We start from the raw sequence: 24,812 nt of genomic DNA on the forward strand, positions 1-24,812 counted from the left end.
TTCTTTTTATTCCCCAACTTTTAAGTTCAAGGGCACTTGTGCAGGATGTTCAGGTTTGTTACATAGGTAAATGTGTGCCACAGGCCGGAGGAGGAGAAAGAAGCCCTAGCTTGGTTTATGAATGGCTTGGGTTGTTAGGTGAAACGCAAAAGGGCATGGCAGCTGCACTCCAGCTACATCCCAGGAGTCATCTTGAAACACAATGGATGGAGATGGAAAATCTTCCCAATGGATGGAGCGGAAAGTGGTGCATGTGCTCACCTACTTTGCGTGATTTGAGGTGAGACTATAGAGATTTATGGGCAGAGGCCAGTGGCCTGCTCATCAGATTAGGGTCTGGGAGACGAGGAGATCTGGGGCAGACACACATGGGAGTGGGTACAAAGTGAGGATTTTTGTATCACATTTTAATGCCTGCCAGAAAGCATCCACCATGGAAAAGGTACTCAACAACCAAGAAGACAAATAATTCAGCAGACTGATGTCATGTGCATGGTGGGCACAGGCATGGAGTGGCCTTGGTAGCAGAGAGGGTGCCCACACATGTATGGGCCAAACAACATGGATCCCCACCTACCATGGCTGATCTAGCTACTACTACCTTTGAATGTTCAACTTGGAAGCAACATAGACCAGCCCTGAGATCCATGGCATAGGTACCAGGTGGCGTAGAAACACTTGTGCAAGTGTGACAGGTGACCTGGGGGCTGGACTATCTGTTCATGCAACTTGATTCCAAATGTATCATTTCCATCTTACAATGTGGTGCTGCTGGGCTCACCCAGCTTATGACTTGATCCAATAAATAGGCAGTTTCAGATATATGATCTGATAGATCACTTGGCTATTGGGTACAAAGTGATCATGTATCTGAAACTGCCTATTTATTGGATCTACCTCTGCTAGGCTGTATAGTTCCCCCACAAAATTCATATGTTGAAGTCCCAACCTCTAGTACTTCAGAATGTGACCACATTTGGAGATGGGGTCTGTAAAGGGCATTAAGTTAAAATCAGCTCATTAGGGTTGACTCTAATCCAATACGACTAGAGTCCTTATAAGAAAAATTGGACACAGACACATACAAAGAGAAGACAATGTGAAGACACAAGGAGAAGATACCCATCTACAAGCCAAGGAGAGAAGCCTAGAACAGATACTTCCTCCATGTCCCTGTGAAACTCGCCACACCTTCATCTTGGACTTCCAGACTCCAGAACTGTGAGACAATACGCTTCTGTTGTGTAAGCCAGCCAGTCTGTGCTGCTTTGTTATGGCAGCCCCAGGAAATTAATATAGCCCCCAACGTTGCATGGTTCCTGAAGGAAACCAACTGGCTACTTGGTGACAAATTGGCAACATTGAGCTCTTTCTGTCTTAGAAGGGCTATCAGTTCAACCTCATAGAGGGAATTGTTCAGGATATGGATTTGCCTTTCCCTCTGATGAAGCCTTAGTTAGCACCATTATTCAGGGGCTTAAGGAATAAATGATCCACAGTTGTTGTCCTACCCAACATAGCATCTAACCAGGGGTCCCTTCACAGCAAAAGAAGTGCAGATGTGGGCCCATTAACATGGGATCCACTGATCATATCACCCAGAAGCACACCATCTAGATGCAGTGGGCCTTGCAGTGTGTGGAAATGGCTTTCTACAGGCACAGCTGAAGGATGGGTGCCACGCATCAGGATCTGTCATAGGCATTAAATCAGAGATCTCAGTGTCAGTGTGTCCCCAGTAGGATGAATACATTGATCAGGAAACCAAGGAATGGATGCAGGAGTGTCCCCATTTACCACTATTCCTAATGACCCATTGAGAGACTTGGTATTTCCTGTACCCACAACTCTAGGCTCTGCAGGGTTGGAGGTCATGTTTCTCAGAGAGGGTGCACTCTTGCCAGATGGCACAGCAAGGGTCCCACTGAACTACAAGCTATGGCTGCTGCCAGGGAACTTTGGACTCTGTGTGTCTAGGAGACAGCAGGCAAGGAGTTGCCATCTTGGCAGAGGTAATTGATCCTGATCAGCAAAAGGATATAGGGCTGCTTGTACACAATGGAAGCATAAGGGCATGCATGTGGAACCCAGGGGACGTGTAGATAGGTACAGCAACCCCAGTTGAGAAGGTTGAGACTCAGACCCCTCAAGAATGAGAGTTTACGTCACATCACCAGGTAAGCTACAAAGACCTGCAGGGGTGATAATAGGGTGAGGGGAATTTTAAATGGCTAGGAAGAGGGAGGGGATCGGCATCACCTGCAGCACTGAGACGCTGCATCTACTGAAGCTATAGAAGCTGTAGTCAGTTTTAATCTCCTTCTAATTTCCCTACCAGGAAGAGAAACTCATGAAAACTCCGGAGGAGCTGCTTTCTGAGTGTATATGGAGAAGCGGGTCTGTGAGGACTAGGGATGGACTGTGGAAGCCATAAGAATGCAGCACTCAGGTCTTGCTTCAAGAAAGAACCTGTTGGAAGGACTGCAGTTAGCAGACGGTCTCCAGATTCAGTATCTTTGAGATAGACCTCAGTGTTCATGCTAGAGCAGCATTCTCCCCAAGCTGTTCCCAGCCAATGATAGTTTGGCAGAAGTACTAGAGCCAAGCCATTTCTGGCCAGCATGGACAACTTTGTGGGCAAGCTTTGTGCTGGGGCCCCAGTTGGGCTTGACAAGATGTTCTCAGAACCGCTCTACAGCCTGAAGCTCTTCCTACCCAGTCCTCCTTTCTTCTCCCTCTCCCTTCAAAGGCATCGAAGCTATAATGCAGTCTGAAGGCTCTCCCTGACCACTGCTGCTCCCTTTCCCCCTTATCTTTCAAGGCCAGGAAATCCAATAAATCTCTGGTGGTTTCTTTTTGGAGACAGTCTTGCTATGTCACCCAGGCTGGAGTACAGTAATGCGATCTCGGCTCACTGCAAGCTCCGGTCTCCCGGGTTCACACCATTCTGCTGCCTCAGCCTCCCCAGCAGCTGGGACCACAGGTACCTGCCGCCACGGCCAGCTAATTATTTTTTTTGTATTTTTAGTAGAGACAGGGTTTCACCGTGTTAGCCAGGATGGTCTCGATCTCCTGACCTCGTGATCCACCCACCTCGGCCTCCCAAAGTGCTGGGATTACAGGCATGAGCCACCGCGCCCAGTCAATCTCTGGTGGTTTTAATGCCATCTTGGGGCCTGAATTGACAGGCTAGCACTCCTCATCAGAACAGGCAAAACCCTTGGAACCTGCATGGCCTTGAAGGTGAGAATTGAAAGAGAGGGTTGGAATTGCAATTCCTAAAAAGCAAACACGAGTTTTTAATTTTCTGTTGCTACTCTGGAAAGGAACAGGCACTCCAAAACTCAGAGAAAAGAGGAAGTGAGAGTGGAGTCCTCAGTCCTCTTAGTTGGTTTCTTTTCATGTCTTGGATCTCTGGATGGTGGGCATTCTTGGATTCAGTCCTTGGACACTTCTATTCCTTTCTTTTGTTTTTTTGGGTTTTTTTTTCTGAGACAGAGTCTCGCTGTGTTGCCCAGGCTGGAGTGCAGTGGTGCGATCTTGGCTCACTGCAACTTCCACCTCCCAGGTTCAAGCGATTCTCCTGCCTCAGCCTCCCAAGTAGCTGGGACTACAGGCATCCACAACCATGTCTGGCTAATTTTTGTATTTTTAGTAAAGGTGTGGTTTCACCATTTTGGCCAGGCTGGTCTCGAACTCCTGACCTCAGATGATCCACCCACCTCAGCCTCCCAAAGGCTAGGATTACTGGCGTGAGCTCCTGGCCCACTTCTATTCCTTATTAAGCTAACTTTCTATTGGATCTTGTGGAGCCTTGTGGCTTAAAATAACATTTATATGCTGATGACTCTCAAATTTGTATGTCGGGTCATCAAAATGAAAAATTCTTATGCTTCCAAAGATGATTAAGAAAGGGAAAAGAAAATCCACAGAATAGGACAAAATATTTGTGAGTCATATATCAGACATGGACTTATACCCAGAGTATATAAAGAACCTCTCAGTTCAACAATAAAAAGATAAACAGCCCAGTGAAAAAAATAGGCAACAAATTTGAATAGACATTTTTTCCAAAGCAGATATAAAAGTGGCCAATAAGCACACGAAAAATATTCACTATCATTAGTCATCAGAGAAATGCAAATCAAAATCACAATGAGATACCACTTCACCCTCACTAGGATGGCTATAATAAAAAAAAGACAGACAATAACAAGGATGACTGAATATCTGGAGAAATTGGAAATTTCATACATTGCTGGTGAGAATGTAAAATGTACAGCTGTTTTAGAAAACAGTTTGGCAGTTCCTGAAAATGTTAAAAATAAAGTTATCCTATGACTCAGCATTCCACTTCTAAGTATACCCGAGAGAACTGAAAACACATGTTCACACAAAAACTTATACATGAATGTGCATAGCAACATTATTCATAACAGCCCAAAGTGGGAACAACCCAAATGCCCATTGACTGATGAATGGACAAACGAAACATGGCTAATCTATACAATAGAATATTATTTAGCCATAAAAATGAATGAAGCACTGATACTCATAAGTGTACCTTGAAAACATTATGCTCAGTGAAAGAAGCCAAAAACGAAAGACCATGTATTTTATGATTCAATTTTTATAAAATGTTCATAATAGGCAAATCAGTAGGGGAGAAAGCAATTTCATGGTATCGAGGGCTTGAGGGGAGAGAGGACTGGGGAATGACTAATGGGTGTGGGATTCCTTTTGGGGGTGATGAAATGTTCTGAAATTAGACAGTGGTGATTGTTGCACCACCCATCCCGTGACTATACTGAAACCTACCACTCTGTACATTTTAGAAAGAAAAATTTATGGTATGTGAATTATTTCTCAACAAAATTTTTATATTAAAAAAGAAACCATAGGAATGAGAAAAAAATGATTATGTCAGTCAACCCTGACCTCTCTCCTAAACTGAATGTTTGTTATCTCCTCCTGGCTACTTGGTATTTCCATCCGGATGCCTAACAGGCACCTCAAACTTAGCGTGTCCCAAACTGAACTCCTTGATCTCAGCATCCCCCCTAAATTTGCTCCTCCCATAGTTTTCCCATCTCATTAAATGTCAACTCCATGTTTCCAGTTGCTTATGACAAAATAAAAAAAAATAAAAAAAACTGGAGCCATCCTTGTCTTCCCTCTTTCTTTACATTCTACATCCACTCTATCAATGAATCCTATCCCACCTGTAAGATATTTGCAGAATCGGACCACTTCTCACACTTTCACACCTGTCACTCTGGTCCAAGCTACCATCACTCTTGCCTGGATCATGGCATTAGCCTGGCAACTGGTCTCCCTGCTTCTGTCATTGCCCTGTTACAGGTCGAACTGTGTGCCCTCCAATTCATGTTTGAAGCTTTAATCCTCAGTAGCTCAGAATGGGACTGTATTTGGGGACAAGGGTTTTGAAGATGTGATTAAGTTAAAATGAGGTCACTAGGGTGAGTCTTAATCCAATCTGACTGGTGTCCTTATAAGACGAGAAAATTTGGACACCCAAACACCAGGGATGTGTGCACGCAGAGAGACTCTGTGAGGACACAGTGAGAAGGTGGTGGCAGCCAGCCAAGGAAAGAGACTTCAGCAGAAAGTAACCTGTCAACCTCTTGATCTTACTTGAACGACTGGCCTCCACAACTGTAAGAAAATAACTTTGTTGTTGAAACTACTCAGCCTGTGGCATTTTATTATGGCAGCCCCAGCAAACTAATGCCCCGCCCCTGCTGACACCCTGTTTTCTACACAGTGGCCAGAGTGGTCTCTTGAAATCATACTGCCTCCTGCCCTATAGCCATGGCCTGAAGAGTCTCATTCTCCTCCTGACCTCATCTCCTCCCCAGGGCTGCTATGTTGCACAAATCCCCAGGGTGCCGTGAACTTCCTACCCCTTCCGGGCCTCCCCTTTCACTGTGCTTGGGCCACGCTGTCTTTTTGCAAGTTCCACAGACATCTATGACTCTCACGCTCTGTGGTTTTTGCAGACACTGTCCTCTGCCTGACACTCTTCTCCCACACATTGGTGCAGCTCCCCGCCTCCATGTTTAGGTTGCTGCCCAAATGCCAGTCCCTGGGTGGCTTCCCTAGTGCCCCTGTCTAAAATGGCCACACCTCTCCCCGTCACTTTCCATCCCTGGGCATGCTGTGGTCATTTTCATTTAGCATTTAGCACCACCTGACATATGACTATCATGTGTGGCATTGTTTACTTGCACATTGTTTCCCTCTCCCACCTGGAGAGTGAGCTACATGGAGATAGGGGCTTCATTTTTATTGTGGCTGTATCCTCCATGCCTCGGACAGTACCTGGCACATAGTAGAAGCTCAATAAATGATAGATTTAAAAAATAATAAAGGAAAGGGTAAAGGAATTGATGTCACTTGGGTTATCTTTAAGCCTGACCACTTCTTCCCTTGCTAAAAAGCTTAGAACCGGCTGGGTGTGGTAGTTCACGCCTATAATCCTAGCACTTTGGGAGGCTGAGGCGGGCAGATCACCTGAGGTCAAGAGTTCAAGGCCAGCCTAGGCAACATGGCAAAACCCTGTCTCTACCAAAAATACAAAAAATCAGCTGGGCGTGGTGCCACATTCCTCTAGTCCCAGCTAGATGGGAGACTGAGGCAGGAGAATCGCTTGAACCAAGGAGACAGAGGTTGCAGTGAACCGAGATCACGCCACTGCACTCCAGCCTCAATGACAGAGTGAGACTCCGTCTCAAAAAAAAAAAAAAAAAAAAAAATCTGTGTGCTGTCTTTAGTAAGTGTGCCAGGAGTTCATGTATCAACCTCTACCTAATTTCATTGGTTCCCCTTCCTTTATTTCTCTTTGTTGTTATTCCTCTTCTTGAGATATACTGTATGCAATTTTAAAGCTGTCTTTTGAGACGGTCTCACTGTGTCACCCAGACTGGAGTGCAGTGGCATGAACACAGCTCACTGCAGCCTTGACCTCCTGGGCTCAAGCGATCCTTCCACTCCACCTCAGCTTCTCAGGTAGCTGGGTCTATAGGCATGTGACACAACGCCCAGCTAATTTTTTTTGCTTTTTGTAGAGGCGAGGTTTTGCCATGTTGTCCAGGCTGGTCTCAAACTCCTAGGCTCAAGCAATCCACCCATCTCAGCCTCCCAAAGTGCTGGGATCACAGGCGTGAGCCCTCCAGCCTAAAGCTGTCTTAAATTTTGACGTGATATGAAATATAATAAAATAAATTTTAAAACAATTTTTTTTAAATGTCTCCAGTGTCTGGCCTTCCGGGATGGCTGTTTGATCTCTGGCCACCATGGGGTGGGAGAAAGACACTTTGCATGTTCCTGGCTTATAGTGCTGAGTGGACATGTGTTATTTTCATCTCAAGAGTTCCCAGGAGAATTCTTCTAAAGAGGTAAAAATTCTCCCAGGGGCCGAGTATGGTGGCTTTTGCTTGTAATCCCAGCTACTTAGGGGACTGAGGTGGGAGGATGTTTTGAACCCAGGAATTCAAGGCTGCAGTAAGCTATGCCTGAGCCACTGCACTCCAGTCTGGGTGACAGAGAAAGACCCTATCTCTAAAAAAAAGAAAGAAAAAAAAAGAAAAGAAACGAAAAAATTCTCCCAGGGATCATCAGCTACAGAAGAAGAAAAGATACCCTCTGGAGGACCTTGTGTCAAAGAATACTGAAAAACAGCGCCCTGGGGGAGGAAAGTGCATCTTCTTACCCTGTAAGATGTTGTTGGGCCCAAGTTGAAAGGAGAGCTTTAAAACTTGCCTGCCCTAAAGGGCACAGAGGCGGCTTCTGGGTTAACCGCCTGGGTGCCAGCAAACTCAGGAACAGAGTGGCATTGTCTGGCCAGCTGGGTTCCTGGAGAATGCCTCTGTACTGGCTTCCCGCAGGGGAGGAAGGCTCCTGGGGGCTGGCAGCAAAGCCTGTCCTGAAACACTTCCCAGATCCGCAGACTGTACCTCTCCTCTCCCTTGGAGGTCAGACTCTGCCTCTGACCTTTGGGATCCAAGTTTCCAAACTCCCTGCTTACACAGTCCCTGCCCCAAGACTGCCCAGAAGAGTGCAAAAGCCAGCCAGGCACAGTGCGTCACGCCTGTAATCCCAGCACTTTGGGAGGTCAAGGCAGGCAGATCACTTAAAGCCAGGAATTCGAGACCAGCCTGGCCAACATGGCAAAATCCTGTCTCTACTAAAAATACAAAAAAGCTGGGCATGGTGGTACATACTTGTAGTCATAGCTACTTGGGAGGCTGAGGCGGGAGGACGCTGGAACCTGGGAGGCAGAGGTTGCAGTGAGCTGAGATGGCACCACTGCACTCCAGCCTGTGTGACAGAGCAAGACTCTGTCTCAAAAAAAAAAAAAAAAAAAAAAAAGAACGAAAGCCAAGCAAACCTACAAGCAGTGGCAGAAGCTTCTCCAAGGAGAAGGTTACTAATTCCAACTAGCCCGTTCGCCAAAGAACTGCCTAGTGTCTTTTCACACACTCCATTTCAACTCTCAAAGCTGGGTCATAGGCAAGGTGAGGATCCCTGGTGTTTTCCATCACAATTCCTTCGCCTCAGACTCCACGTGGCTTCAGATTACATCACTTTTCTACTTTCTTTGCCTCTTTTGTGTTATGTTGGCCAACAACACTTCTCTTGGCTGCTGAGGACAGTCTAGTTGAGTCAGGGAAAAAAAATTTAGGGTCTGCAGGACAGAAATTCAAGCATAATTGTTCTGGAGTAGTGGTCAAATACAGTGCGTCAGAATCACAAATGGCAGCAGCTCTAAAGCTTGACTGTGTTCAAGAGCCGCTGAGGGACCTGTGGCAAAAGTCACCTGTTAAAAAGGAAGCCGTTGGCCGGGCACAGTGGCTCACGCCTGTAATCCCAATACTTTGGGAGGCCGAGGCGGGTGGATCACGAGGTCAGGAGTTCAATACCAGCCTGGCCAACACCGTGAAACGCCGTCTGTACTAAAAATACAAAAAAATTAGCCAGGCGTGGTGACAGGCGCCTGAAATCCCAGCTACACTGGAGGCTGAGGCAGAAGAATCGCTTGAACCCGGGAGGTGGAGGTTGTGGTGAGCCGAGAACATGCCATTGCACTCCAGCCTGGGTGGCAAGAGTGAAACTCCGTCCATCCACACCCTAGATAGAGCTGTCTATATAGTGGGTCTGGGGTATGGCCAAGGGACCTGCATTTTTAACAAGTCCTCAGGGGATTGGAGGCAGCCAGTTAGGGGACCACCCTGTGAGCTGGTTAATAACGCAGGTGTTTGGGGCTGGCCACACACCTACTGATTCAGAACTGGCAGCCCCATGTGTGTCATATCCCCCAGAAAAACCCGGCACACAGCTGAGTTTGGGACCCACTGCTGCAGAAATTATCTCATTTCAGAAAAAGTAAGCCAGGCTTATACTTTTAAGGTCCTCTTTCTCTCTGGCCACTTATAACTGCCTGAAAATCAAGGCACATTATTGCTGGCACAGAAACTGAAGGAAAACTTGCACGTGCCCCAGCAGCTGAGATCCTTAAACAAAAAGGACTACAGAAATGACAAGCATGATTGTAAGAATTGTACGCAGCTTTTCTTTCTTTTCCTGGGTATGGTAGGAATCTCCAAGGTCAATGTGGCCTCCTGGAGCTACCCACCTGGCTGGAAGACTGTCCCGCTCTGTGCTATTTGGGTTAGTAAGCAAGGCAGCCGCAGCTGTATCTGCCGGTCACCCAGGAGCCGGCGTGGCTGGCACGAGTCCTGAGTGGCTGCATATCGCCACCAGATGGGCTCCTCCGTGCCAGGTGCCAGGTTGCTGCAGCTGCCGGGGAGTAGTCCGTCGGTAGGACTGTCTGCACCTGGATAGAATGATGTAACCTACAGGAACGCAAGATTCACAGGCGTGCAGACAAGCCTCAGAAAATTATCAGCCTCAGCTCCGAGTTAGAGCTGATTCAGCTGCAATCTCTGTGGTCAGACTTGCCTGTTGAAGCACGCTGCTTCTCCAGTGGACTGGATGGCGTCACTTGGAGTTTATGTTAAAGTTGAAGTCTCCCTCAAACTAATGTAACCCCTATTTCCCAGTCCTTGTAAGACAAGTGGAAATCATGGGCCAGGCTTAAGCTTAGCTGATGATCTGATCTCCCAACTGCATTGGGTGCCGCTGGGGTCACCTAAGCCATTGCTCCCTTTCACTCCTTCAACAAACATTTACTAAGTGTCAGAAATGATAGTAATCACAAACATTGTCTGAATGATTGCTGGGGTCAGGCATTGTGCTAGACTTGGCACCAGCATCTTCTTATTCAGTACTCACTAAGCCGAATAAGTTCGAGTTCATTTTACAGGTGAGGAAACCCAGCTTCCCTGAAGCAAAGCAGCCTGCCTAAGGCCCCACAACCAATGAGGGGTAAAGCCTCTCATCCATCCACTTGAACAACAAGCCTTACCCTCTCTGTGAGGTCTTCCCCATGGCCTGGCGCTGAGCGTGTAGACACTGAATCAGCATACACAATGTCAGGTTGTGACTCCCCAGCCCCTCTGACTGGTCCCTTCCTCCTATCCATCAGCTGTCTCAGGTAGGCTCAACCCTACCATCCAGGGCTCCTTCTTGCTGCCTTATCACCACTCTGCTGACCTTCTCTGCACCCCTCTGACTTCTAATGCCTGGCCTCTTGAACCTGGTGTTCCTCAGAGTTCTTTGAGACTTAGCCCTCAGGACGTTTCTCCCAGGAAGTCTTCCCTGACCCACACCTCCTCCACATTTATGACTCCATTGTATGATCGCAGTGCATACCAAAGATGCCTTTGTCTCAACATGATATCCCATATTAGGTTGGAATTTTTGGTTTCTATCTGTCAGTATCCTTCATTAAAATGGAGTTTCATGAAATTGGACAGCTGGCGCCACCACGATGCACGGCGCATGGCGGGTCCTCCATGGATGCTTGCCAGACCGAGCACAGCTGACTCACAGGCCTCAGGCACCAGGGCATGGGCAATAAAGACAGGGAACCTAATATTTTAACACAAGAAGGAAAATACAACCTCACAAATGTCATAGTTGGAAGAGGGAAAAAGACAACTGAAATATGGTCACCAAAGAATACAGGGAAGGATATAACACACAGGCTTAACGCATGACCCTGTAGTCTGACCACCTGGGCTTGAGTCTTGGCTCCCTCACTTGAAACTAGTGAGATTTGGAGCAAGTTGTTTTACCTCTCTGAACCCAATTCTCTCATCCATAGAGTGGGAGTAGCTAATCTTACAGGGTTGTGTGAGGATGAGATAATTCGTGTGCAGTGTTGAAAACAGTACATTGTTCATGCTTGGATGTTATCTTATTTTTTGTTCACAATAAATGGATTTGCTAGAAAGGGGTGAGGGAGGAAACTGAGAAGAAACAACGGTCATAATATTTTATATTGAGGTGCAAACCACCAGGTCCAATTTTTTTAAACGCAGGTCAGAAGTTACCACCCAAAGGTGTACAGATTTTTTTAATTTTCAATGAGCTGCCTATTTAAAAATGAAGAAACTTTACATCATGAGAAAGAAATCCAGAGATCCAACTTCTGTTGAAAAACTGGATGACTTGGCAACTCTGAGCTTCTACTTCCCGTGGTAATAATTGTCGGGATTTGTGCATCACCGCCCACTTCAGAGTGTACATGTGCTCTCCAGCTCACGCGACCCCTCCAGGCCCTCTTGCTTCTTACCTGGCCTGCTTCATGCTATAGGCATTTGAGTTTATGACCTCAGCAAGAGATGAAGTCTTCACAATAATAATATACACAGTTTTCCTCTGCTCAGAACCTCCTCATACCTCTTTGGTGTGTCTATCATAAAAAATCAAACTTTAACTGCTCCCTCCTCCATCTGGGAACCCATCTCGCCTCATTTCCTATGACTCCCCATCCATCCTCCCTCCCCACCAGGCTGCCCCCTGCCCCCCTCCCACCCCAGCTCCTCCCCGCTATGGGGCTGGCATGGCCTCTCCCTCCCCTCTGCTTTCCCAAGTTCCCCTGCCCTGTAAAGGTTTAGCTCGTGTCCAGACACCCTAATGAGCTTCTTCCCCACTCCCTAGCCCACAGGTGTTCTCCCTTTTCCAGGCTTGCACTGCCCTTCGGACAAGGGTAACTACTATTACAGTATGGCTGTGTCTTCTTAGTCTTTACTCTGAAAAGAAGCCTGTTCTTATCTACGCAGTTTCTCTCCTTTTCCCCTGCCCCTTGGGGCTTCTGTCCTTGCTGGGCCTGTTCCTGAAATTTTGTGATTTACAACAAAACCAGAATGGGATGGGGAGAAATTGGACAAGAGGTATGGGAGACAAGGGGAAAAGGAAATGAAAACGAGGGCAAACTGAGGGTGTGCTGTTGAGAGTGAAAAAGAAGGCAGGAGGCCCTGCAACAGCAGCTGGGTGGGAGGGAATGGGAGAAGAAGCTGGGGAGGGGACGTGTGCAGCATTGCGCGGCTCCCAGCTTCCTTGTATTTACCCATGCTGTCAGAACCATGTCGTGTGGGCCCTCTTTAGTCTGTTTCTAGGCAGCAACCCTGCCTTTTACAGAGGACTGGAAGCTCTGTGAGGGCTGACAAATTATTACTATTTAGTGCTCCTTACATCCCTCAGAGCCTTCGGCCCAGGGCTGAGCCCAGGGACTGCACACATTCATGCAGAATGACTGACCTCAGAATCCCCAGGTGTCGTCAGGCAAATGACCTGTAGGCTCTTCGATTTCACCTCCTGGCAGAAGTGTGATGAGATCAGATACCACCATGGTTTTAAGTCCCAGAGAACAACCAGGAAGATGCTCTGGAGGAGAGAGCAGCAGTTATCGAGAGGGAGTAAACATGGCAATCACCTGAGAGGGGAGGGGTCTCGTTAAACCAGAGATTGCTGGGCTCCACGCCCAGAGCTCCAGATTCAGCAGGTCTGGGCTGGAACCCCAGAATGTGCTTTTCTAACAACTTCCCAGGTGATGAGGATACAGCTGGTCGGGCAGCCACACTTTGAGAAACCCAGCTCTAGACTTCAGGGCTGAGGTCTGATCCAAAGCCACATCATCCTGCCACTCTACTAGAAGGAAAGTGACATCCCCTCCCTTTCTAGCGACTGTTCCCTCTTCATAATCCAGCACTCATTCAACCGGCCTCAGAGCTTTATGGAGATTGTGAAGCTCATGGCTGAGTGGAGGGTGTCCTCTTGTGGCCCAAATAGAAAATTACCTGAACTGCAGTGACCTCACTCTCAGCCTTAACAGTTTGCCAAACATTGAATTTTATCTGCCTGACAAAAGATCCAGGGAAACGGGATGTTCACCATTCGCCCGATCTGGTCCACTGTAGAGGAGGGGCCAAGGGTCCGCTCAGAGTGAGATGCGTCAAATACTTGGCCCAAAAGGTGTCCAAGGACCGCAGAAATTATTTGTTCTCATGACTTTGGGATTTTGTAGGTTGGGAAGGTGTCTTAGAAGAATAGTCTAAACCCAGATACTCACAAAATTCTCTATTGAAGGATACACCTTTGACACATGAGTTAGAAGTAAACAATCTCAAAGCCTTGGAAACACCATGTGACTAAGAAGGGACCTTAGAATGGCTTTGAACCATGTTTGGATTTGTTCCCTGAACTTTCCTGAAACGAGAAAGCTGGCATCATGAACTGTGGGCTAGTGTAAGAACACTGGAGCAACTGTCACCAGCTCCGTCACCAACCAATCTGGTGCAAGCCAGTCCCTTCTCAGGATTTAGCAGCCGTTCCAACACCGTTCTGTGATTCACTGCCACCTACCGCTCAGGCCCAGAATGAGCAGGATTTGGTAACCAGGACACAGGGGCAGTGGAGCGGCACTTCTCAGAGTTTGGCTTGTATTAGAATCACCTGGAAGGCTTGTTAAACTGTAGATATAGGGGCTTTACCCCCAGAGACTTGACTCAGTAGAATTGGGGTAGACCTGAGAATTTGCTCTTCTAGTAAATTCTGGGTGACACCCATGTTGCTGGCCAGAAGATGCCTCTTTGGATAACATTTGTGATTCTCCTACCACACACTTGCTGAGCTTGATTATTAATCAGTCACATCTGTAAGTGATCAAGAGCCACTAATGCAGGATGTCTCAACCTGGGCCCGATTGATATTTTGACCTGGCAATTCTTTGTTGTGGGGGTAGCTTGTCCTGCACATTATAGGACTTTAGCAGCATCCCTGGCCTCTACCTACTTGATGCCAGTAGTAGCCACTTCCCCCAGGTTTTGATAATTAAATATGTCTCAGACATCACCAGATGGCCCTGGGAGGCAAAATTCTCCCATTTGAGAACCACCTGTCTAAAAAGTGGGACTATTTTCCTCTTCCATTTGACAGACTGTGAGGGTATCTTCAAGCATTGCCTTACCTAGGATACTGCCATATAATAAGCTCTCAGTTGTTTGTGTTTAAACAACAGAAAAAAATAGACTACCTATCTTGAGTGCGTAGTATGTGTGAGTTACTGTGCTAACACTTTTTAGTATGTAATCAATATTTTTTAAATCTCTGATATATTTTACATTCTTGTTTTTGTACTTAGTGTGCATCTTACCTTTACAGCAGATCCTAATTTGCAGTAGCCTCCTTTCCAGTGCTCCAGAGACACGCAGCTGCCACACTGGATCCTGCAGGGCTAGACTCTGAGCCCAGATTCTGCCTCTGCCCAAATGGCTTCCAGCCTTTAGATGTGAAACAACATGTGCCAATTTTACTTCAATGTCCTTCCATTCCTGTCCTTATTTCAGCTATTTTATCAGACTCACATACCTATTCATGTACTTTGCAATCAGTCCTTGGAATAGTTCCACATAGTTTAAAATAAGGTCTGCAGTTTTATAAAATTTATCAAACAGCAGAATACCTCATCTGGTGGCCAGACTGTGTTGACTATTATCATATTTTAGTTCTGAGAGCTTTTCAAGGGGCTGTTTTCCAAAAACAGTCTGTGTTTATGCATGCTAATCCTATCCAATGCTAATCACTGATGCACAAGTTCAATCACACTCTCCCATTTTTTGGTTTATCTCACAATATCCAGGAGTGTTCTCCTCCATTCAGAGATTCTGCGTTTTCATTAGTCCTATGTGATGTTTCTCCCTGTCATTCCTCATGTTATCCTTAGTAAATGTTTCTGATCACTTACGGAACCAATTATTCTCTAGAAAATTTGCAGTGAACCCTTTAGTCTTACCACATTTGTTCATTCAAATTTTACAGGCAAGAAAATCAAGATAGACTTAATTACTAAGGTCAACCTTTAAAACCTTTAAGTATTATGCCAATAAAAAGTAGTCACGAGTTAACCCTAATGAAATGTTTCCTGTGAGCCATGCCCTGTGCTCAGCTCTTAACATGCATTGTTTACTTATCCTAATAGGCCTATGAGGTAGGTGCTGGGATGATCACCATGTTAGAGGCAGGGTAAGAAGGCACAGAGAACTTAAGTAACTTGCCCAAAGTCACCCAGCTAGCAACTGGCAGGGCTGGGGCTCATATCAAACTGTGGATGATGATATAGTTGGTCCTCTAACCTCTATACTCCATTGCCAGGAAAGATGATTTACAAAAGTTCTTGTTAGGCCTTCTCTTGATGAGGAAGAATATATATATACATATATCTCCTGGTATTCTAGGAACTGCCTCTGAAGCAAGGTGCGAAGACTTCTCAGGATGCAGTGCTTTTGACTTGAACAGGGGGCTGAGTTCCCATCAGAAGCTTGAACCAAGATGTCACATCAGAAACCTTCAGAATCCAGTGCCAGGAGAGCACCGGGTTCAAGAGTGAACGGGAGTATGGATGTGGAAGTGGCAAGTGAAGATGATTCCTTCAAGAAGATAGGCTACAGCAGGAGAGAGAGAGGAAGGATGGGAACTGAAGGGAGGCAGGGCTTAAGGGAGGGTTGTGCTTTCTCTGTATTAATTTGTTTTGTTAACTACTTGAGCATATTGCAATGGTGATGGGGGAAAAAATTAAGAGCTGAAGGCACAGGAAAGCATAGGGGGGCGGATAGAAGCTGAATCAGCAAGGACCCCGAAGAGTCTGCTCGCGAAGACATTTGAAGCTCATGTCGGGAGACATGTTTGCTGGGTCTGACACCAAAGCCTGCTCATATCTGCATCACTCTCTGGCTTCCCACTATCACTGCCTGACAATTTACGGCTATCAAAGATTCCCAGAGCCAAGTGGCTTGGAAGCTGTTTACAGTCAGAAACATTTTCCCTCCACTGGGCACCACTTCTTATCCTTTTAAGTGAGGAAATACAAAATGCATGATATCAGAACATATATCCTGGGGCAGCCCCCTATGTAGGTGATATGGTTTGATGCAAAGGACATTAATCTGCTTCTTCCTAAAATAGTTCCCATCAGCTTTCCTCAGACCTTGAACTATTCTGTTGGGATTACCTTCCTAAAGTGTCCTGTTAAAATACAAACAGGTCAAAACGATCTCGAAAAGGACACCCATGCTCACTGCAGCGTTATTCACAATGGCCAAAAAGGTGAAAGCAATCCTGGTGTCCATTGACAGATGAATGGACAAATAAAAAGTGGCATATACGTACAGTATTATTCACCCCTAAAAGAAAGGCAATTCTGACACACACTACAACATGGGTGAACCTTGAGGACACTATGCTAAGTGAAGCGAGCCAGCCACAGAAGGACAAATACAGTATGATCCCATATATAGGAGGTACCTAGTCAAATTCAGAGGCAGAAAGTAGAGTGGTGGCTGCCAGGTCTGGGGGAAGGGGAATGGGAAGTTACTGTATAGTTAAGTGTGAAGTTTAAACCTAGGAGGATGAAAAGAGAACCGGAAACGGATGGTGGGGATAGTTGCACAAGAATGTGAATAAACTTAACACCACTAAACTAACCGTACATTTAAAATGGAGAAGTTTATGTTATGTGTATTTTTCTGCAATTAAACAAAACACTGGGTGATTTAAAGGGGCTGCCTGATCAATAGCCAAACTATTATTAGTTTGGCTCAGCTTTCCTGTTAAGGCCACTTTGCCCAGAGCAGGACTCTAAGGAGCCAGGGCTGGGAGGAGCTGGAGATGGAGAGGTGACAGGCATGAGGACAGTAATTCACAGGGCGCTGGAATGCGTTTTGACAAAGGCCAGGTGTCGGTTCCCGTCCTGACCTGCAGGGGGCACTCCGTTGAGTCCTGGGAAACAGGAGGAGAACGGGAAGCCTAGAAAGCCCTGGGAGCTCCTTGAACGACAGGGAAGCCTCTGTCTACCCGGACTTTTACTGAAGCCGCCGGCGTCATGATACTACACAGTGGTTATTCTTAGGCCCCGAGAGTCAGCAAAGCCGCTTGTTTGGAAAACCTTCTCCCGGGTCGCCCCTCGCAGGCTGTCAGGGGCGCCCCGCCCCTCCGTGTCCCGGATGGGTGTGAGGACGGCGGGGCCGCGCCCCCTGCTGGCCGCCTGCTCAGCTGCGCCGTCGCCGCCTCCGCCATCAGCCCTTGGGAAAGAAAGCCATTTTGGTCACAGGAAGCAACGTTTTCAACTTCTCTCATTAATGAGAAAGACAGAATTGTGATACTCGAATGGGAATACTCGAGGAAGGAATAAATTACATTTCCATGCAGCTCCGGCTCGAGTCCCAAGCTGAACAGATGCTATTTTTATCAAATACTTTCTATTCTGTGACGTGCTCTGCCAACTTTCTATTATTAGACAAATCAGGAAAAGTCTGATTTCTCTCCCTTCCGCCTTCTCCTTCCCGCTTTTGTGGGAGGGTGGTGGTTTGGGTGGAGACTCTATCCTGTCCACAGAAGGTAAGTGACAAGGAAATGACAGCCACCTTGAAAACTTGCCTTGATGCCAGCGTGTCCCAGAAATGTCCTTTAAAATGACATCTCATCCAGACGTCACCCCATCCCAGATGGCATAGCTGATGGAACAGGAAAAAATACATATTTTAGAGTATTTACAGCATCTTTTTCCCCTGCCCCGACTTCCTTCCTGTGAAGGAGGAATTAGTCTTCACTAGCCAAGTTCTGGAGTATTTCTTTTTCCTTTTTCTTTTTTTTCTTTTCTTTCTTTTTTCTTTCTTTCTTTTTTTTTTAATTGAGATAGTGTCTTGTTGTGTCGCCTAGGCTGGAGTGCAGTGGCGCCATCATAACTAACTACAGCCTTGAATTCTTGGGCTCAAGTGATCCTCCTGCCTTAGCCTTCAAAATGCTGGGATTACAGGCGTGAGCCATTGCACCTGGCCCTGGAGTATTTCTTGTGCATAATAAGGGAAAATATGAGAAAGAATTCTGAATTGTACCATGGGTAGGATGGGTTGATGGGTCTACCTAAGAGAAGGCAGGGAGTTACCTACTAAGGAAAGCAGAATGGATCAGAGGGCAAGAGAGAGAATAAGAGAAATGAGCCAGGGATGAGCTGGGTTTGGGAGAATTCAAGAGATAAATTAAGGAGGACTGAAGTAGCGGCTGGGCTGTTGATATGGTTTGGCTGTGTCCCCACCCAAATCTCATCTTGAATTGTAGTTCTCATAATCCCCACGTGTTGTGGGAAGGACATAGTGGTAGGCAATTGAATCATGGGGGCAGTTACCCTGTTCTGTGAGGGAGACGTGCAAAGGGAAAAGAAAAGACACACACACAATACCTTTAAGGGTAAGCAACCTTTATTCCATGTAAATGGCAATGCAGATATAATAAGCAAATGATATAATCAAATTGCAATGAGAAGGGGAGAAGGGAGAAGATATACATAGAGAGAGAGAGAGAGAGAGAGAGAGAGCCTGGACTACTGGGAGGCTAGAAGTTAATGGCAAGGGGATGCCAACTTTCACCCCACTTCTCCCATCAACATAGACTATATATATACACACACACTCACCAGACGATGGAGGATTCATCACCAGACCAGAAGCAACAGCCTGGGCTCCGGAGTCGGCCGCTCATCCATGAACAGATGAGGAGAGGTCTCATGAAGCTTCGGCATGGTCTGGGACCCTAGCTCTTTTTGTAATGAGTTACTTGGCATGAGGCCCAGTCACGAGGGCCCTTCATGACTGGACTCAAGGAACACAAAAAGGTCAACTTGTTTTTGTAATTGTTTGTTGTTTTTCAATAACTAACGTACAGGAACAGATTTCTCCGAAACCTTCTGGAAGAATGTCTCAAGGGGCTCATGCAACCTGTTCCAGGACTTGGTGACCATTGTTTGTGTCCACGTTCAATTGAGTTCAGATTTAAGATTTAACTTTTCCTCCACACACCCCCATGCTGTTCTTGTGATAGCGAGTGAGTTCTCATGAGACCTGATGGGTTTATGAAAATCTTTTCCCCTTTGCTTGGCACTTCTCCTTCCTGCCACCATGTAAAGAAGGATGTGGTTGCTTCCCCTTCCTCCATGACTGTAAAGTTTCCTGAGGGCTTCCCACCCCTGTGGAACTGAGTCAATTAAAACCTCTTTCCTTTATAAATTACACAGTCTCAGGCAGTTCTTCATAGCAGTGTGAGAATGGACTAATACAGAGGTCATGAGGAGGACTTGAGAAAGAGACAAGAGAAGAGGATTCTTCAGAAATGTTGGTGTTATGGATGGAACCCAAACTCCACCCTTGGGCGTTTTTAAGAGATTTCAGTAAAGACATAAATTGGTTTAAAAACTGTGTTTTGATCAAGCATAGTGGCTCACTCCTATAATCCTAGTACTTTGAAGAGGCCAAGGTGGGAAGATTGCTTGAGGCCAGGAGTTTAAGACCAGCCTGGGCAACACAGCAAGACTCTGTCTCTCAAAAACAAATTAAAATTAGCCTTGTGTGGTGGCATACACCTGTAGTCCCAGCTACTCAGGAGGCTGAGGTGAGAGGATCACTTAAGCACAGCAGTTCATGGCCTTAGTGAACTGCTAAGTGCATGATTGTGCCACTGCACTCCAGCCTGAGCAATACAGCAAGACCCCCAACTCATAAATAAATAAATATGTTTTGTATGATGATCTGGTGTTTATTCAAAGCAGCCTGGACTACTGGGAGGCTAGAAGTTAATGGCAAGGGAATGCCAACTTTCACCCCACTTCTCCCATCAACATAGACTATAGTCCAGATATTTTAAACTAGTATCCTATAGGGTAGCTGGGTATGGACCCCAGAGGCATTTTATTTGGCTAGTTGAGGCATTTTATTTGGCTAGTTGAGAGTTAAATTTTTTTTGAACCAACAATTGAAAATTGGGATTTCACATTTTAAAAGCCTGCATTTCCTTTCCTACTTCTTTTGAAAAAAATGGAAAAATTTAGCAACATGAGGCCCTTATTACCACAAGGCAAAAATGGGCTCATGCTTTCTATTTAACCTCAGTGCCCACCCCTCACATAAGGCATGTATATGCATGTATACCCGGCCCACTGCCTCCATTTGCAGGTGTACCTTGGAGATATTGTGAGTTTAGTTCCAGACTGCCACAGTAACGCAAGTATTGCAACAAAGTGAATCATACAAATTTTTGGTTCCCAGTGCATATGAAAGTTTTGTTGACACTATACTGTAGTCTAGTAAGACTGCAACAGCATTATGTCTAAAAATGTACATACCTCAATTAAAAGTACTGCTAAAATAATGCTAATTATCTGAGCCTTCAGTGAGTTATAATCTTTTTCCTGGTGGAAGGTCTTGCCTTGATGTTGATGGTTACTGACTGATCAGACTGGTGGTTGCTGAAGTTTGAGATAGCTGTGGCAAGTTATTAAAATATGACAGTAATGAAGCTTGCCATGTCAATGGACTCTTCCTTTCACAAAATATTTCTCTGTGCCATTTTTGATAGCATTTAATGACAGCAGAACTTCTTTCAAAAGTGGAGTCAATCCTCTCAAATGCTGCTTCTTCTTTATTAACTAAGTTTGTGGAATATTCTAAATCCTTTGTTGTCATTTCAACAATGTTCACAGCATCTTTACCAGGAGTAGAGTCCATCTCAAGAAATCACTTTCTTTGCTCATCCATAAGAAGCAGCCCCTCTTTCATTCAAGTTTTATCATGAAATTTGTATTAGCGTTCTCTAGAGAGGCAGAACTTATAGGATAAATGTGTAAATGAAAGGGAGTTTGCTAAGGAGTATTGATCATGCGATCACAAGGTGAAGTGCCACAATAGGCCATCTGCAAGCTGAGGAGCAAGGAAACCAGTCCAAGTCCCCAAACCTCAAAACTAGGGAAGCTCACACAGACACACCCAGGAACAATACTTTGCATCCTTCAATCCAGTCAGTGAACACTCAATATTAGCCATTACAAGATTGAAACAATTCAGGCACATCTTCAGGCTCCACTTCTAATTCTAGTTTTCTTTCTGTTTCCAGCACATTTGCAGTGACTTCCTCTAGTGAAGTCTTGAACTCCTCTAAGTCATCCGTGAGGGTTAGAATCAACTTCTTCCAAACTCCCACTAATGTTGATATTCTGACCTCCTCCCATGAATCATGAATGTTCTTAAGGGCATCTAAAATGGTAAATTCTTTCCAGAGGGTTTTCAATGGATTTTGCCCAGATCTATCAGAGAAATCACTATCCGTAACAACTATATAGCCTTCAAAAATGCATTTCTTAAGTAATAGGACTTGAAAGTTGAAATGACGACTTCTTTTTTTTTTTTTTTTTTTGAGATGGAGTCTCGCTCTGTCGCCCAGGCTGGAGTGCAGTGGCCGGATCTCAGCTCACTGCAAGCTCCGCCTCCCGGCTTTACGCCATTCTCCTGCCTCAGCCTCCCGAGTAGCTGGGACTACAGGCGCCCACCACCTCGCCCGGCTAGTTTTTTGTGTTTTTTTTTTAGTAGAGACGGGGTTTCACCATGTTAGCCAGGATGGTCTCGATCTCCTGACCTCGTGATCCGCCTGTCTCGGCCTCCCAAAGGAAATGACTTCTTGATCCATGGACTACAGAATGGATGCTGTGTTAACAAGCATGAAAATATTACTCTCCTTATACACCTCTGTCAGAGCTTTTGAGTGACTAGATGCATTTGCCAATAAGAAGTAATATTTTGAAAGGAATCCCTTTTTTTTCCTGGAGGAGTAAGTCTCAACAGTGGGCTTAAAATATTCAGTAAACATGCCACAAACAGATGTGCTGTCATTCAGGCTTTGTTATTTCATTTACAGAGCACAGGCAGAATAGATTTAGCACAATTCTTTGTTTTGAGACAGGGTTTCATTCCTGTCACCCAGGCTGGAGTGCAATGGTGTAATCTTGACTCACTGCAACCTCAGCCTCCCAGGCTCAGGCAATTCTCCTGCCTCAGCCTCCTGAGTAGCTGGGACTACAGGCACACTTCACCACACCTGGCTAGTTTTTGTATTTTTTTGTAGAGATGGGGTTTCACCCTGTTGTCCAGGCCGGTCTCAAACTCCTGAGCTCAAGTGATCTGCCTGCCTCGACCTCCCAAAGTGCTGGGATTACAGGAATGAGCCACTGTGCCTGGCCTGGGTTTAGCATAATTTGTAGGTGTCCTTAAATTTTCTGTATGGAAAATGAGCAATTGGCTTCAGCTTAAAGCCACCAGTTGCATTAGCCCCTAATAAAACAGTCAGCCTATCCTTTGAAGCATTGAAGTCAGGCATTGCTTTCTCCTCTTGAGCTATAAAAGTGTTAGATGGCATCTTACTCCGATAGATTGAACATTGAAATTCTGTTGTTTAGTGTAGCCGCCACCATCCATAATCTTAGCTAGATCTTCTGGACAACTTGCTGCAGCTTCTACATGAGTGCTTGCTGCTTCACCTTGCACTTTATGTTGTGGAAATGACTTATGTCCTTAAATTTCATGAACCAACCTCTGCTAGCTTCTAATTTTTCTTCTGTAGCTTTCTTACCTCTCTCAGCCTTCATAGAATTGAAGAGAGTTAGGGCCTTGCTCTGGATTAGGCTTTAACTTAAGGGAAGGTTGTTACTGCTTTGATCTTTTATCCAGACCACTCCAACTTTCTGCATATCAGCAATAAGGCTGTTTTACTCTCATATCATTTGCTCGTTCACTGGAGTAGCGCTTTTAATTTCCTTCAAGAACTTTTCCTTTCCATTCACAACTTGGCTACCTGTTTGGCACAAGAGGCCTCTATTTTGGCCTGTCTTGGCTTTTCCTCATGCATTCCTCACTGAGCTTAATCATTTCTAACTTTCGATTTAAAGTGTGGGATGTGCCACCCTTGCTTTCACTTGAACACTTAGAGGACATTGTAGGGTTATTGATTAGCCTAATTTCAATATTGCTGTGTCTCAGGGAATAAGGAGGCCTGAAAAGAATGTGAAAGATGGGGAATGGCTGATTGGTGGAGAAGTCAGAACACACAACATTTAGCAATTAACTTCGCCATCTTATATGAGCACAGTATATGGCACCCCAGAATGATTACAAGAGTAATGTCAAAGATCACTGATCACAGTTTACTGTAACAAATATAATAATAATGAAAAAGTTTGAGATATTGTGAGAATTACCAAAATATGATCCAGAAACAAAAAGTGAGTACATGATGTTGGAAAAATGGCACCTAAAGACTTCCTCAATGCGGGGCTACCACGAACCTCCAATTTGTAAAAAAAGATAATATCTGCAAAGTGTAGTAAAGCAAACTGCAATAAAATGAAGCATACCTGTCTATTTTCTACCATCTGGTAATGGCAGACTAAATTCAGACCTACTGTCCTGCTGAGGACAATTAGAAAAGTGGGAAAAAATAAAAATAAGATCTGCTTGAAAACATCAGAGTTAAAAAGATAATGAAGAATCACCAACGAAGATCTGGAGAAAGATGGGTATTCAAGGAGACAAGCCCAATAAGTGGGCCTCTTTTCCCCTTGGGACATTTGCTGCTTCTGGGAATGACAACTAAGAACTGGAGAGATGGTCAGGCATGGCGGCTCACACCTGTAATCCCAGCACATTGGGAGACCAAGGCAGGCGGATCATTTGAGGTTAGGAGTTTGAGACCAGCCTGACCAGCCTGACCAACATGGTGAAACCCCATCTCTACTAAAATACAAAAAAAAAAAAAATTAGCCAGGTGTGGTGGCCGGTGCCTATAATCTCAACTACTCAGTAGGCTGAGGCAGGAGAATCGCCCAGGCTCCCAGGAGGCAGAGGTTGCAGTGAGGCGAGATCATGCCACTGCACTCCAGCCTGGGCGACAGAGTGCAGAGCGAGACTCCCTCTTGATTAAAAAAAAAAGAAGAAGAACTGAAGAGACTAAGCAGAACCTGGGCAGCTTTGCGTGGCCACATGAACACAAGTTGGAATCCAGTGCTCACCAAAGGAGAGGGCAGACATACAACCCCCCATGGCAGGCTAGGACCCTGAAAGTCTTCATCTTGAGACTGAATGAAAAAATTAGCCCAATGTGGTAGCATGGTGGCATGTGCTTGTAGCCCCACCTACTTGGGAAGATCCCTTGAGCCCAAGAGTTCAAGGCTGCAGTGACCTATGTTTGTGCCACTGGACCTATGTTGTCAAGCCTGGGCAGCAAAGTGAGACCCCATCTCCAAAAAAATTTTAAAAAGAGAAAAGACTGGATGACTTGGATAGAAGTAGATGAGATTTTGTAGGGCCTCAGCTGAGATCCAATTAGCTTAATTCTTCAAATTGGATAAAGGTGATCCCAGGTCTTTGCCTCCCCAGGTACCTTGCAAAAGCAAATATAAATACAGTCGACCTTTGAACAACATGGGTTTGAACTGTATGGCTCATTTTTACATGGTTTTTTTGTTTGTTTGTTTGTTTGTTTTTGGAGACGGAGTCTCGCTCTGTCGCCCAGGC

The sequence above is a fragment of the Mandrillus leucophaeus genome, unplaced genomic scaffold (assembly GCF_000951045.1).
Source record: "Mandrillus leucophaeus isolate KB7577 unplaced genomic scaffold, Mleu.le_1.0 Scaffold443, whole genome shotgun sequence".
In the NCBI taxonomy this organism is placed as follows: domain Eukaryota; kingdom Metazoa; phylum Chordata; class Mammalia; order Primates; family Cercopithecidae; genus Mandrillus; species Mandrillus leucophaeus.